Source organism: Rhinatrema bivittatum, chromosome 4, assembly GCF_901001135.1.
Source record: "Rhinatrema bivittatum chromosome 4, aRhiBiv1.1, whole genome shotgun sequence".
Lineage (NCBI taxonomy): Eukaryota > Metazoa > Chordata > Amphibia > Gymnophiona > Rhinatrematidae > Rhinatrema > Rhinatrema bivittatum.
In genome coordinates, this window is record NC_042618.1 from 149,928,540 (window position 1) to 149,945,309 (window position 16,770).

Below are 16,770 nucleotides of genomic sequence, written 5' to 3' on the forward strand. Positions count from 1 at the left end.
CACCCACATCCTCCACTTGTTTACCCACCCCCTCTACCTCTTGCTGCAGAGCCTCAACCAAAAACTGCAGACAAAAGAGAAGTCAGATGTAATATCTGCGACTTGACTGCAAGCAGCATGTTTGATGTAGATGTGTACTCTGTTTATAAAGTACACAAATTTGCGTGTACTTCCAAACCCTGACCCAGAATGCCCTCGCAATGCCCTCTTTCTTACTAGTAGAAGTGACAGGACCATTGCCCATATACAGAGGCTATTTATGCACATACATGCAAATATTACACATGCAAGCCCCGTGCAACTCCATGCAACCCCATATGAGTCTTCGAAAATTCACCCCTAAATGTTTCCCTTTTGGCATGAAAGAATGGAGAGCAGGAAGGAAATGGAGAGGAGAAGACACAGGAAAGCACATGAACAAAATGTATTTTTATTTTGTGTCACCCCCCCCCCCCCCCCCCGAGTACTGGAAGATATATGGTGAATTGATATAGAGGAACTCTATGTTAAATATCTGATTTTCCTTCAGGGAGAAGATCTTGTTGGGGTAGTGGTATGCTTTAATGGGAAGGTTCTAGAGGAGGAAGTTCAACCAGGAGACAAAGGGTGTTGGAGTTTGTAATGTGATTGATAAGTGGTACCCTTTTAGGCATGTGTTTATGGAGGAATATATAATCCTTTGTTCAGAGTGGGTCTGGGGTTTTTTCCAGTGGTGTAAGGATGTAACTGCTACCCCCTTCTGGGGGTAAATGGCAAGGGAAAGAAAGGTTTTCAGGTGGGGTACTCTCCCAAACCCTCTAAATACCTGAGTATAGAACTGAACCAAAAGAACATAAGAAATTGCCATACTAGGTCAGACCAAGGGTCCATCAAGCCCAGCATCCTGTTTCCAATAGTGGCCAATCCAAGTCAGAAGTACCTAGCAAATATCCAAAAACTAAGTATATCCCATGCTACTGATGCTAGTAATAGTAGTGGCTATTTTCTAAGTCAACTTGATTAACAGCAGGTAATGGACTTCTCCTCCAAGAACCTATCCAAACCTTTTTTAAACTCAGCTACACTAACTGCACTAACCACATCCTCTGGCAACAAATTCCAGAGTTTAATTGTGCATTGAGTGAAAAAGAATTTTCTCCGATTAGTTTTAAATGTGCTACATGCTAAGTTTTTGGAGTGCCCCCTAGTCCTTCTAATACCCAAAAGAGTAAATAACCAATTCACATTTACCCGTTCTAGACCTCTCATGATTCCTTCTCTGTACCTTCTCCATCACAACTATATCTTTCTTGAAATGCAGTGACCAGATTTGTACACAGCATGTAAGGTGCGGTCTCAACATGGAGCGATACAGAGGCATTATGACATCCTCCGTTTTATTCACCATTCCCTTCCTAATAATTCCCAACATTCTGTTTGCTTTTTTGACTGCTGCAGCACACTGAACCGACAGTTTCAATGTATTATCCACTATGATGCCTAATCTCTTTCCTGGGTGATAACTCCTAATATAGAACCTAACATTGTGTAACTATAGCATGGGTTATTTTTCCCTATATGCATCACCTTGCCATTATCCACATTAAATTTAATCTGCCATTTGGATGACCAATTTTCCAGTTAAGTATGAGGATAACCAGAAGGAAAATGGAACTGTAAGGAGGGTCAGCAGGACCAAAAGGAGATCTGAGCCTGTGTGGAGTCTGAGCAGGACTGGGAAATTGCATCCATCTGCAAAGATTGGATAAGTTGTCTGCAGTCATCCAGGAGTTTTTGTAAGTAATGAACTTTGATAAATGCTCTGTAAAAAGAGACTGAGCAGTATTGAGCCTAGGTCTGAAAAGAGTCTGGAGATGAGAGAAGGAAAAGATCAAGTTGGAGTTATTGATGGGAAAATTGGACTATGATTTTTTTTTTTTTCCTGTCTGAACTGTTTTTTGCTGGAAGTTTCTTTGCTGAACTGGCTAAGAGCTGTGATTGGTTTTGTGAACTACTGTACTGATGTGGCCAATTTGCAAAGAATTCTGTTCTGGAAAGTATTTTGTGTCCTCGGCCCAGCTTGACCTTGCAAGTTATTTTGCCTCCAGCACACAGCCCCACCTGGTAGAGAAGGTCAATAGCTCCCCAGAGCTGGGACGGTGACCCTGAGTGGAAAAGGGGTTACAATTATATTTAAACTATTTATATGTTGCATAATCCCAAGTTTTCTGCAACTTGCAATGGAAACATGCATACATACAATAAAACTATGTCCTGACCTGTTTCGCCCCCTGCATGTTGCGCTGGTGGTGGACCCTTGGCCCGAGGTGGGGTTGACGCTACCCATAGGGAGGTGGAGCTGACTAGGAGATGGAGGCCAACTGGAGCTTCGTCAATACCAGCCCTCATTCCCTGCAGGTTGAGCCCTTGGGTGCCGGGGCCGGCTGGTCTTAGGCAGGCCTCCGTGTGATGACTCCCAGTAGTTGAGGTGCAAGGGTTGCCGGGAACCAGCAGAGGTATCACGAAGCTGACGTAGGTCCGGACGAGGCAGGGATCCAGAGACCCGGGTGCCAATAGGAACAGGGTATAGACAGGGGGCGCCCAGGTAGTAGAGGCCGAAACCAAAAGGCCAGGTCCAGGTAGAGATCAAGGTGTAGTCAAGGCAAGCTGGTGTCAGGGCAGGCGGCTGAGCAAGACTAGGTACTGAGCCAAAGCAGAGCAAGGATCAAAGCCGAGGAATCAGTCCTGAGCATGGTCCAACGTAGCAAGGGTCAAAGCCAGAGAATCAATTCAGAGACAAGAAGGAACCAGGGTATGGGTCAGGAACAGGAACCAGGAACGAAGTCAGGATCAGGAACCAGGAACGATGGGCAACTAGCACACGAACAAATGTGGAGACCTGTTGCCAAGGCAAGCTACTAGTGGGGGACCCTGCTTTAAATAGCAGGGCTTGATGATGTCATCATCCAGGGCTGCGGGCTAGTTTCCCGCTGTGGCCCCTTTAAAGGTACAGGAGGCGCGCACATGTGCGCCTAAGCCAGGGCCCACAGGAGGCTGGACAACAGCGTTTCCTCGCGGCCCATGCGGGGAGACTCGCCGGGAGCTGAGGAGGTCCACGGAGGAGTCAGGAACAGCCGAGGAAGCAGAAGGTCCTCGGAGGCTTAGGCAGCTGCCCACAGCCATGAGCGAAGATGGTCCGGGTCCGGGAGCAGAACTGCAAGGGTGAGTAGGCCTGGTCACAGGCCTACCGCAGGCGGGACACGCAACATTCCATAGCTCATGCCTCCCTTACTTACGTGATCTGCATTTCTATTCCACTCAAATGCAAGTGGAAGAAGGACTGTGGAAAGTGGAAAGGAGAGAGAATATAGAAGGTGGTGAGAAAAGACTGCATGGGAAGGAGGAAGAAGGGAAGGGTTCATGGGAAAAGAGGAAAGGATGAGAGTGCATGTGAAGAAGGAATGGAGAATGAGGATGAAAAAATGTGGATATGAGAGAGGTAAGAATGAATTGGAGGTAAGACAACCTATCTGAAGGTGGGAGGAGAAGTAGGTGAAAGGGTAAAAAAGGCATGAGAGAGAAAAGAAAAAACAAGGAATAAAATTTAGAAAAGAGAAAGCAGAACAAAATGAAATGGAAAAAGTAATTTAGATGGTAAGAAATTCATGAGAGAGAGATTGGAAAACATTTTAAAATTGAAAACAATTGAAAAATGTACAAGAAAAAAACTGAATGTGTAATTAAGTAATGTAAACTATGTGCAAATATATGTAGAAACCCCCTTGGGCTCTCTGCTAGGATTGGGCCCTACTATAGGATTTGCAGGGAGGGTAGGAGTTGGAAGGAACCACTTTGCTACAGCACCCATGAGAAGTTGCTGCAGTGGTGGGCTCCTACCTGCTCAAGAGCAGGTGGGAGTAGAGATCAGTGTGATATTTTTGTCTGGAGTTTGCGGAAAGAGGGTTATTTTATGTTTTGTTCTCCTGTTTCATTTTGTCTGGGCCTTACACCCCTGGCTATAAAGAATAGAACAGCTTTCTAGTTCACAATTTGCCCAGTAAGCTTGTTTCAATGTTTTAGGTTTTGCTTAAGGATTTTTGGATTTTATCCTTGAGATTTTTCCTAGATCCCCTAGTTTTGCTCAGGAAGGGAAGCACCCTGCTCTGGGAGAGCCTAGGAAAAGATAAAACCATTTTTCTATCTCATGTCTTGTGACTGCAATCTACAAACTCTGTTTTATGTTGGTGGACCCTTGGACCGAAGGGGAGTTGACATCCCCACAGGTCCCCTCCATTGGTAGGGGAGGCTGATGGAAAGTAGAGACCTCGCTGGAGCTTCACCACTCCCAGCCCAGGTTCCCCTTAGGTTGAGCCCTCGGGTGCCGGGGCCTGCTGGACTTACGTGGGGCCTCTGCGGAGATGGAAGAAGAGACACCATGGCATAAGCCAAGGTCAGGAACAGGCAATGATGCTCAAGATCGAGATCCAGGCAAGGGTCGAGGCAGGTGGCGTAGCTCGTGGTCTGAAGTCAGAGCCAAGATGAGTCCGAAGAACGAAGGATGGAGACAAGGAACACGGGAGGAAGGAACTCCAGAACTCAGGAACGACAATCCACTTCTCAGGAGCAAGGAGACCTATTGCCAAGACAAAGGCTGGAAGCAGGGTCCAGCCTTATATAGGTCAAGGATGATGATGTCATCACGAGCAGCCGCAGAGCTTTTCCTGCTGCGGTCCCTTTAAATTTTGAGGAGAGGCGCGCGCACGCACCTAGGGGGTCCTGATGCAGGAGCGGAAGTTGGCGGCATCCTCCCGCTGCGGAGAGGGAGTGCGGCGGTACTGGCTGCACTCAGAGCCACATGGAGACAGTGACGTTGGCGGCACCCTGAGCGCAGCAGCAGTCAGGGCTGCGATGATTCAGGACGACGGCGGCGGGGAACCTGGGGCTGTCTTCGCCGCGGTGTCATGGTGTCGGGTGACTGAGTCCGGCCGCAGAGCTCCGCAGCAGGTAAGCGTAGCACTCTGCCTTTGTGGTGAAGGTTTGGAGATTTTTGTGTCTTTTCTATTTTTGTTTTTTGAAGGAAGTTATCTGTCCCCTTTTTTGCACAAGACTGGGGAAAGTGGCTTGTTTTTTTATCAGCTGAGATACTGTTGGGAATTTCAGCCTGAAAGGTCCAAGTAACCTGTAAGGCAGGGGTGAGCAAAGTTTTTGAGCCATGTCACCCTTCCATCCATATATCTATACCTACATATACACATACACACACATACACACACACACACACCCTTGAAGGGTCTCCTGGATCCCTGGCTTGATGCCAAATTCTCTTGCCAAACAAAGAGCTCTTGAACCAGTTGTCAAGCCGTCAGGCAGCCACACTGCCAGCCAGTGTCTGAAAGCCCTCATTTTGTTTCTCTTCAAGTTACTGAAAGGAGTAAGTACACGTATACAAACATGGACACAGAGAGGCAGATACTCCACACCAAGCAGACACAATCAGAAACAGATACCTCATACCCAGACCGAGAGACACAGACCACCCACACCCACACCCAAACATACCCACATCCACACCCACACACCCACATCCACACATAGGCAGACAGAGGAGACAAACACAGACACACACTCTACACTCAGACAAGCCTCACACCACAGAAAAATGGCAAGAAGGTGGATCATTTTTCAAAAAACTCAGGGGCCAGCCAAAATTTTAGGAGCTGGGAAAAAACTCCATTGCCCACCATTTTTGTTTTGCATTCGGTTTTCACTGTTTTTCTCTTTATTGTTGTGTTCCACGGCCGTGGCAGGCCACGACCGCAGTCCCCTACCTTGCTCACGGTGGTTCCCCGCCGCAGGAGCCCCAGGGAAGGGCACTGACTTCAGGCCGTCGCTCCGGCACGGCCCTTGGTGCTGCTCGCGGCAGGAGGAGCCGTCCCTGCTCCCCCCTCGCGACGTCCAGCAGCGTCTCTCCTCCGCGGGGGAAATCAAAGATGGCCACCACCATCTTTAGGCGCGAGGCCGCGCCTCCTTCACAGATTTAAAGGGACCTGATCCCTTTAACCAGCTTCACCTGTTCCTGATCAGCCTGAGCAGGGGCAGTATAAAGGGAGGCTTCCTTTGCTCATTCACTGACTTGGCAACGTTCTCCAGCGCTGTCTAGACTGCTTGCTTCGGTGAGTTCCTTGTGCTTTGGATCCTTGTTCCTTTTACGTCTTGGTGTTCCTGGTTCCTGACTTCGGATTGGCTTACGGTGATTCTCTGGTGTGTGACTTCGGACTGGCAAGTGGTGATCCCTCGGTGCGTGACCTCGGACTGGTAAGCGACGACCCTCTGGCACTTGACCTTGGACTTCTTCTGGACTACTGTCTCCAAGGGCCTACCTAAGTCCCAGCGGTCCGGGTCCCTACGGGCTCCTCCCGGGGGGGAGACCGAGGGCTTCCAGGGTGAAGCTCCAGTCAGCCCATGCACCGATACCTTGACCTCTCAAAGGTCCACCTAAGTCCCAGCGGTCTGGGTCCCTATGGGCTCCTCCTGGGGGGATCGCAGACTTCCAGTGGCAAAGACACAGCTCCTCTTCTCGTCTCTTCACCTGCCTCCGCAGTCGCCTCAGTCTTCAGTGCCGAGGGTCAGCTGGTCTCGCCTTGTGCTCTGCCTCGCCACCTGACGAGAGAACCTACGGATCTTCCGCAAGGTATACCATCCTCCCGTCGGTCCAAGGGTCACAAGCCTGAGCACATTTATTTTATTTTTTTAGTTTGCTCATCTTTTTTTATTCTGTCATGCTTCGTTTAGTTTAATTAACTTTTTCTTATACTTTTGCCTTTATTTTCCCTCCCTAACTCCTCTTCCTTTTTCTGGCTTCTCTGCTCATTCCCTTCCCTTACCCCACCACTTCTTTTCCCCTGTGCAGGCAGCAGCTGCGATCTATCTCTCTGGGTAGGGACCCGGACTGGGGCCCTGAGAGTGGACGCTCTTCCTGGGTTGTGGAATACCGCAGCCACTTCCCCTCATGTATGGGCACACCGGGTCCACCCCATTAAAAGTGGCTTTTCTCCCAGGTCCGCTAAAAGAGATACGTGGCTGATTTGTGGCATGCTTACTATGACATCATTACGCTCCCTCCCTCCTGAGCTTTCAGTGCTCAGCCTGGGCAGCCCAGACATATGCATTCTTCCTCAATCAGCCAAGAAGCACGCCCTCTGCAGGCTCATTCATGCCCTCCCCCATATGAGCACCCCTGATCTGAGGAGAGAGCGGAGAAGTGAAAAGTCTCTTCCCCTTGGAGAGAAAAGGACTGGTGAAACTGGAATCTGGAGGACATCAGTGACCTGAGGTATTTGTGTGCTTTTTGAAGAAAGAGCATGGGTACTCCCATTCCACTCTAGAAGGAAAAATACCTTACAGCCTGCAACACTGTGGGACACTTATACAGACTAAGCAGAATTGAGACTTTGAACTAAAAAGATTGTTTAAACAAATAAATGTAATTAGGAGAAAGGGTGTTTGGTGCCAGCTTATAACCACTGCAGAGGAATCACAGCAAGATTTCATCTTGGAACACCCTGCCTGAGCTTGGTTATTTGGCATTTGTACAGAGAAACGATTTCAGAAACTGAGAGTGCAGCCACTGAAGAGGATTTTCCCCCCTTTCACCTTGGGCCCTGCAGGTTTAACCTACCTCTCTCCCCCATGAAAGACTCCAACCCTTGAGCTGTTGAGACTGTGTCAGGACTTAGTCCAGGGATTGAGTGTGACTTCACAGCTTGAACTGGAAGAGGGTGCTGCATGTATATAAATTTGTTGCTGAATTGTTGCCCTTGACCCAGAATCTACCCCTGAGTTGCAGCAGAAGCCCAGGGTTCTTGACAGAAGCACTTGGCTTATCTATTACCAGTACCACTATGGCATTTGAAGCATGTCTGGTGCTGTACTGCTGCTAAATGGAGCAGAGAAAGTTCTGTGTACTGTTCACCATTCTCTGAATGCTGGCTGCAGGGGCCCTGCACGCCTACTGCAGCTTCCTCTTCCCTGCCATACACCCTTTAAGTTAAAAGTTGTGCTCGGAGTCCAGTTCCTGGTTGGTAGGGACATAAGCCACAAACAAGGTTATGGAAGGAGAGGGGTTGAATGAAGGCATGCCAATAGTAATATAATAAAAATACAACCTCACTAGAGCTTCCTTAATTCTTAGTGGTTGCTGTTTTGCTAGTCACAGTGATGGAGTGGAATGGAGTGGAGCTGTAGAGAAGGTAGATATTCAGTAAAAGTGCTTAATAAAAATCATTTAATGTTAAATTACAAGAGAGTGCACTTAACCCTAAGATATTAAAAGTGATTGTTTGATGTATGGCAGTGAGTAGGCAGAAATTTAAAAAATAAAAGCCAGCTGCACTTAAAGAGCTTGAAGCTTGGTCCGCAGGTAGGAACCCATGCAGCAGTGTCGTAATGCTCTGATGAAGTAATCTATGTGTGTTTTTAAACTGTAAATGTGAAGTGCTTGAACCTGATCAGTGAGAGGATGGAGAGAGTTTTGTTCAGTAAATTATTGAGGCTTGCTCTTTTTTTGTGCAGTGGCTGCAGGATGTAATCAGTTATTTGTTCAACTTGGAGATATCCATTGATGTTCCCTGGTACTGTGCTAGCAGCAACGCTACTCAAACACAAAACCTTTTCAAATAGGAGTATTGGTCTCAGTGTGGTGATTTACATGCATCTTAGAGATGGGCTTGACAGATGTCAGATATAGAGCATGCCCTTGGTGATGCTATGTGTGATCCAGACTCTAAATCTGGTCCTATGCCACTAATAATGTCTCCATTTTACTTTAACCTAACTTTATCACTTAACCTCTTCTTTTGGTTATGTTGTGATTGTGCTGTTACAGAAAGAGTGTAGCCTGGTTCACAACTATCTCTTCAGGTAAGGGTGTTATGTAGGACTTCTAGGGAGAGATGCCCTGTGTCCACTATAAGCTTGCTCTCTATTGGGAGTGTGTGATTTTTTATTTAACTTTGAGTTTGTAGAGATCTCTGGTATTTAGCAGTGATTACTGGTGGGTCTGTTGGTTTACCCAGCACTGCAAAGCCATGCCACCAATACAAGTTAGAGTGCCGTTACTAAGTGACTAGGTAACAACCTAGAGAGACATATGGGTCACAACTTCATTGTGAGAAATGCTAAAGATATCATGAGAGTTACTGCTGAGAAGAATTTCGAGAAGGAATATGAGTGCTACTGAGATCCTGTTTGAGGAATAACTAAGACACTAAAAGGTCGATTTTAAAAGCCCTACGCACGCCAAAATCAAGAGATAAGGGCCGGAATGCACCACACAGATTTCAAAAAGTGCGAGTATCTCCCGGTATGTGCACAAATCAAAAGATTAAGTAAAGGGCGGAGCATGGGCATGTTCTGGCCGGAGCATGGGCAGGACATGGGCATTCTGGGAAATTGCCTTAAAATGGGCGTGTAAGTATTTATGCGCACAAGCACGTGCTGGGTTCCTCTACTGCATAACTTTACTTCTATGAATGACGTGTAAGTATTAAAATACAATATATAAGGCAAGTCAGTGGGGTTTTAAGGGTCGATGTTAAAAGGGTAAAGGGAGGCTACATAATAGGGGGGATTAGGAAATCTGATCTGTGAACTGGGAATGAACTGGGAAAAAGGGCTATTGCATTGATTTGCGTATGTAATAAAATCTCCCCATATACACAGCAGAGCCGGCATTTGCACACACATGCATGTCCATAAAAAATTGTGCGCAGATCTATGCGCATATTGGCTGATTTTATACCATGAGCGCATATACGTGCATATGTTATAAAATGGCCACATCCATTCGCATGAGCTGATAAATGCATGTACATGTACGCCTGCACGGCTGTTTAAAAGTTACCACCTTAGGATGTTTGAGAACCAGACCAAAATCTGAATTTGAAAGGGAGAAGTAATTTAAAATGTATTTATTTTGTTTTGCTGTTTATCTCTGCTGTGTTTCCTGTAACTCATCTTTTTTGGTCATGTTATTATTGTGAAATGACTGTTAGTAACTGTGGAAGAATAAAAGTTTTTATTTATGCAATACATTTCAGTGACTGAGTCTCTAATTCTCAATCTCAGTGTTGTGGGTTTGAGTTGTGAGTTTGCCTACTTAAGGAAGAGAAGATTGAGGATTTTTGCTATGGGGTGCAGTCAGATGGTCACAGAGGATTAAAAGGAGAATTTTGATATTTTTGCCAGTCTAGCCTACCCTTGCCTTTCATCCAGGTCCAGTCCATCATCTACCCAACCAAATTTGTGAATTTTGAATGCACAGAGGCTGGTGCCAGGAAACTTAGAGTTGTTCTCAATGGTTCTTAGAAATTTAAAGATGGTGAGCCTTCTTTTTCATGATATAAACATGTGGATGTGTATTACAAATCTTCCAAGCCGGCTGTCTATTCATGTTAAAAATAAAGAGTTAAAATAAAAAACACTAAAATCAGATCCTCTTTTATTATACGTGCCCTGCTGGGGGGTTAATTGATTTATAATAAGTGTTCTGGGTTTGAGAGTGCTAATCCCTAAAGATAATCCCAACGGCATGTGTTTCCTGCTTTTCATTACTTTTCCATTCTTGTCCTAAAATGCAGAATGGTTAGGACTAAGATTTAAATATCAAAAAGCATACTTGATGAGTCTGAAAAAGATTTGCTTAGAGAAGACACAGCAAAAGCAAACACAGTCGGACTGATGCAATAAAATGCTCCTAAATAACATGCATCCATCATGGATGCACGTTTTTGAGTGTGCACATATCCGATCTTTAGGGCCCTGGATGCAGTATTCAAATGAAACAAATGAAAAGGGTTCATTTACGGATCCCTGAATATTGTGCCTTCTACAGACATCCAAGAATTGGATGTCCATAAACAGGCCTTTAACGGATGCCCAATTCCTGTATGTCAACAAAAGGAGCCGGATTTGGGCATCCGTTAAAGGCCTCTAAGGCCACCAGTCAGTCCTTTACTCATCCAGGGCTCACAGGCCTCTGTTAATGGACTTGGGCGTCCGTAAACATGTCTTTATCAACTTCCAGGACTTGGGTGTGTCTAAGAGGCCCATTTATGAATGCCCGAATATCATGCCTTCTACAAACGTCCAAAAATTGGGCGTCCCTATACAGGCCTTTAACGGATGCCCAATTCCTGTATATTGACAAAAGGAGCCGGATTTGGGCATCCATTAAAGGCCTCTGTTTTCCTGCTATCCGGGAGGCCTGTTCCTTTGTCCTTGTAATAATTGCCTGGTTTCCTCTCTGTCCATGCTATCTGGGAGGCCTGCTCTATGTGGTAGGGCAGTAGGAATTGTTTGTGGAAAGTTTTCTGAATTTGTTAGTGGATAGTATTCCTTGTTGTTCTCATGAATCACAAAATCATTTTGCAATATTTAGTAAGAGGTGTACAATGTTTTTGTTCCCATTCACAGTTCTGACAGCAACCAAGTTCAGTGGAGAACATTGGAGATAATGCAAATGACCAAGTGAATGGACAGATGAATGGACAAAAAAGAAAGTTGCCTTAGGAGGATAGACATGCTGGTGGGCAGGAAGAGAAGGCAGGCCCCAGTGGTCTCTCACGTCCACTGAAGCATGTACGTGATGTGCACTTCTCCGATGTCGAGAAGAAACAGCTGTGCCGGAGCATTGTAAAACTACAGAGTGCTCTTCAGATCCAAGGCTTCCGCATCGACAAAGAAACAAATTTGGGCATGGATTACAAAAGTGATCAGCCTCCTGGGGGTCAACACACAGGATGTGAAGAAAATTCAGCACCACTGGTATGACACCTCAGGGATGTTAAAGAGAAAGTGAGGAAAATAGAGGGATCATTGTACAGGATAGGTGATGGTCTTGCATACATTCTCACATTGACTCCCCTTGAGTAGCTGATCGTGTCAACTCTGCACCCTGAGGTGTTGGATGGAGTGCCTGTACCCAACAAATGCAACACAGAGCGAGGAGAAGGTATGTTTTTTGAACAGGCTACCATGTTTGCATTGATGTTTCTTTTTTGGGTGGTTAACAATTGAGAACTAATTATTGACCTTCTTATCCTTTTCTGCAGCTCTAGCATTGAACAACATGGATACCCAGAATGTGGAAGATGATGTGGAAGGAGATCCAGAATCTCCTCCCTCACCAAAATTCATATTCCTACCATATCTGAAGAGTACCCTCACCCAGAAAGCCAACTGTTTGAGGACAGCCAGCCCAAGGACCCTTGGACACTAACCTTGCAGGACATCAGCCCCTAAACACAGTTAGCAGAGACTATAGGGGCCCCAGAAGAGCAGCAGGAGGGAGTGGTTGGCATGCCCATCATTTGCCTCGATGGGCTGACCAACAACATGGTGACTAACCTGATTTCACAACAGGAGGGTTACAACACGACTGTCGCCGAGGGGTGGAATTCAATGCACTCAGTGCTCCTACAAATAAGAACATAAGAATATAAGAAATTGCCATGCTGGGTCAGACCAAGGGTCCATCAAGCCCAGCATCCTGTTTCCAACAGAGACCAAAACCAGGCCACAAGAACCTGGCAATTACCCAAACACTAAGAAGATCCCATGCTACTGATGCAATTAATAGCAGTGGCTATTCCCTAAGTAAATTGATTAATAGCCATTAATGGACTTCTCCTCCAAGAACTTATCCAAACCTTTTTTTGAACCCAGCTACACTAACTGCACTAACCGCATCCTCTGGCAACAAATTCCAGAGCTTTATTGTGCGTTGAGTGAAAAGAATTTTCTCCAATTAGTCTTAAATGTGCTACTTGCTAACTTCATGGAATGCCCCCTAGTCCTTCTATTATTCGAAAGTGTAAATAACTCTACTTGTTCAAGACCTCTCATGATCTTAAAGACCTCTTTCATATCGCCCTCAGCCGTCTCTTCTCCAAGCTGAAACAGCCCTAACATCTTCAGCCTTTCCTCATAGGGGAGCTGTTCCATCCCCTTTATCATTTTGGTTGCCGTTCTCTGTACCTTCTCCATCGCAACTATATCTTTTTTGAGATGCGGCAACCAGAATTGTACACAGTATTCAAGGTGCGGTCTCACCATGGAGCGATACAGAGGCATTATGACATTTTCCATTCTATTAACCATTCCCTTCCTAATAATTCTTAACATTCTATTTGCTTTTTTGACTGCTGCAGCACACTGAGCTGACGATTTCAAAGTACTATATCCACTATGATGCCCAGATCCTTTTCCTGGATGGTAGCTCCCCAATATGGAAACCTAACATCGTGTAACTACAGCAAAGGTTATTTTTCCCTATATGCAACACCTTGCACTTGTCCACATTAAATTTCATCTGCCAGTTGGATGCCCAATCTTCCAGTCTTGCAAGGTCCTCCTGTAATGTATCACAGTCTGCTTGTGATTTAACTACTCTGAATAATTTTGTATCATCCGCAAATTTGATAACCTCACTCGTCGTATTCCTTTCCAGATCATATATATATATATTGAAAAGCACCGGTCCAAGTACAGATCCCTGAGGCACTCCACTATTTACCCTTTTCCACTGAGAAAATTGACCATTTAGTCCTACTCTCTGTTTCCTGTCTTTTCCTGTCTTTTAACCAGTTTGTAATGCAGCGTGATAATGCTGCAACCATAACCACTATGAATTCCCTGATGGGCCAACTGATCGAGGCCGTGCAAGACTTAGAGAAAAGCCTTTAGGTCACCGAACTGACTGTGACAGAGTTGCTTTTTCTTATTTCAATAAAAAAGAGTTTTGTTGTCTGTGACTATTGAGTTATGTGTCTTATTTACAGGCTACGGTTTAGATGCAGGGCAAGCTTTGCGAAGGCTTTTTAATGATGCTGAAATGTCCTTCATTATACTTATGTTTTCTAGCTGGCTATATTTTGCCTTTATATTGTTATGTTTTAATCAGCTATTTATTTATTTATTTATTTATTTATTTATTTAAAGTCTCTTCTATACCGATGTCCGTTCGCACATCGCATCGGTTCACAATAAACAAGAACTTTTAGGCAGAGCCCTTACATAAAACAGAAAATATACAGGTAACTATAGGGAGGAGCCCTTACATATAACCAGCGAAGAACAAAAACCAGGGGAAGGGTCAAGGGTAGGGGAAGGGTCAAAGGTAGGGGTGGGGGAAGGGTCAAGGGTAGAGAAAACAAAAACGAATTAAAAAAAAACTATAATTATATACAATAACTAAAAAATAACTTCAATAATGTACAATGTACAAAATGAGGGACATAACGTATTCAATATTCCGTGTTCAAAACGCTTTCAATAGACGTAGATCGCAAAATTACAATACAAAGGGTATTTATGTAATAGGGGGTGTCATGGTGTAGGCTTGCTGAAAGAGCCAGGTTTTCAGTTTTTTCTTGAAAATGGGTGTGTATGTCTCAAGGCGAATATCATGTGGTAAGGAGTTCCAAATGGTGGGGCCGGCTAGAGAGAAAGCTCTGCTTATGGTGGAGGAAAGTTTGAATGATTTGATGGATTGGGCACGTAGAGTTCCTTGTTGAGCTGGGCGTGTGGGTCTGTTGGAGGTACGAGGAAGGAGTGGGGGGGTTGATCCAATTGAGGTTGGAGTTTAGTAAACTTTTGTGGATGATGGAAAGTGCTTTATAAAGAATTCGTGATTGTATTGGGAGCCAGTGTAGTTCGATAAGTATGGAAGTGATATGGTCCCTTTTTTTGGAATTTGATAGTATACGAGCGGCGGCATTTTGTAATAGTTGTAACGGCTTGGTGTGTGAGGCGGGGATGCCAAGGAGGAGTGCGTTACAGTAGTCTATTTTGGATAGAATAATAGACTGGAGTACTGTGCGGAAATCCGTGAAATGCAGCAGAGGTTTAAGTTTTTTTATTGTTTGAAGCTTAAAATAACATTCCTTTATGATGGAATTAATATATGATTTAAAAGTGAGATGATTATCAATAAGTACACCTAAATTGCGAACGTGGGCGGGGAAAGTGGAGGATGAGTGTGTAAGTGGAATGTCTGGAAGCGATTGTTTGTTGGAAATTATTAAAAGTTCAGTTTTGTTAGGATTTACAGCTAGGTGCATGTCATTAAGGAGTTGGTTGATGGAGGAAAGGCAGGATTCCCAGTTTCCTAGAGCAGTTTGGAGGGAGTCGGAGAAGGGGAAAATGAGTTGCACATCGTCAGCATAAATGAAATGCTTGATGTGCAGGTTAGAGAGCAAGGTGGTAAGAGGAAGCATGTATATATTGAAAAGGGTAGAGGAGAGGGAAGAACCTTGGGGGACACCCTGGGGCAGACTGATGGGGTCAGATTCGTTGTTATCAACTCGGACAGTAAAAATGCGATTTTGGAGGTATGATTGTATCCAGGCGAGGGCATTGCCAGAGATCCCAATACTCCTGAGGATGTTGAGGAGGACATCATGATTGACTGTGTCGAATAGAGATGTGAATCGTGTCCTCGATCGTCTTAACGATCGATTTCGGCTGGGAGGGGGAGGGAATCGTATTGTTGCCGTTTGGGGGGGTAAAATATCGTGATATATCGTTAAAATCATTAAAACCCGCTAAAACCCACCCCCGACCCTTTAAATTAAATCCCCCACCCTCCCGAACCCCCCCCCAAATGACTTAAATTACCTGGTGGTCCAGCGGCGGTCCGGAACGGCAGCGGTCCGGAACGGGCTCCTGCTACTGAATCTTGTTGTCTTCGGCCGGCGCCATTTTGGAAAATGGCGCCGAAAAATGGCGGCGGCCATAGAACAACAGGATTCGACGGCAGGAGGTCCTTCCGGACCCCCGCTGGACTTTTGGCAAGTCTTGTGGGGGTCAGGAGGCCCCCCCCAAGCTGGCCAAAGTTCCTGGAGGTCCAGCGGGGGTCAGGGAGCGATTTCCCGCCGCGAATCGTTTTCCGTACGGAAAATGGCGCCGGCAGGAGATCGACTGCAGGAGGTCGTTCAGCGAGGGTTCCGGCGCCTCGCTGAACGACCTCCTGCAGTCGATCTCCTGCTGGCGCCATTTTCCGTACGGAAAACGATTCGCGGCGGGAAATCGCTCCCTGACCCCCGCTGGACCTCCAGGATCTTTTGGCCAGCTTGGGGGGGGCCTCCTGACCCCCACAAGACTTGCAAAAGTCCAGCGGGGGTCCGGAAGGACCTCCTGCCGTCGAATCCTGTTGGTCTATGGCCGCCGCCATTTTTCGGCGCCATTTTGGAAAATGGCGCCGGCCGAAGACAACAAGATTCAGTAGCAGGAGCCCGTTCCGGACCGCTGCCGTTCCGGACCCCCAGGTAATTTAAGTCATTTGGGGGGGGGGGTTCGGGAGGGTGGGGGATTGAAGGAGGTAGGATTTGGCAAGGAAATGTTTAAGTTATTTGGGGGGGGTTCGGGAGGGTGGGGGATTTAATTTAAAGGGTCGGGGGTGGGTTTTAGCGGGTTTTAGTGTGCCGGCTCACGATTCTAACGATTTATAACGATAAATCGTTAGAATCTCTATTGTATTGTGTTCCATAACGGTTTAAGACGATATTAAAATTATCGGACGATAATTTTAATCGTCCTAAAACGATTCACATCCCTAGTGTCGAACGCAGCAGATATGTCAAGCAAGGCAATCAGGTAAGAGGAACCTGAATCAGTACCTCTTATGAGTGTATCGTGAAGGGAGAGCAGTAAGGTTTCAGTACTAAGATGCTTCCTGAAACCATGTTGAGTCGATGGGAGGATATTGTTTTGTTCAAGGTGATCAGAGAGGCG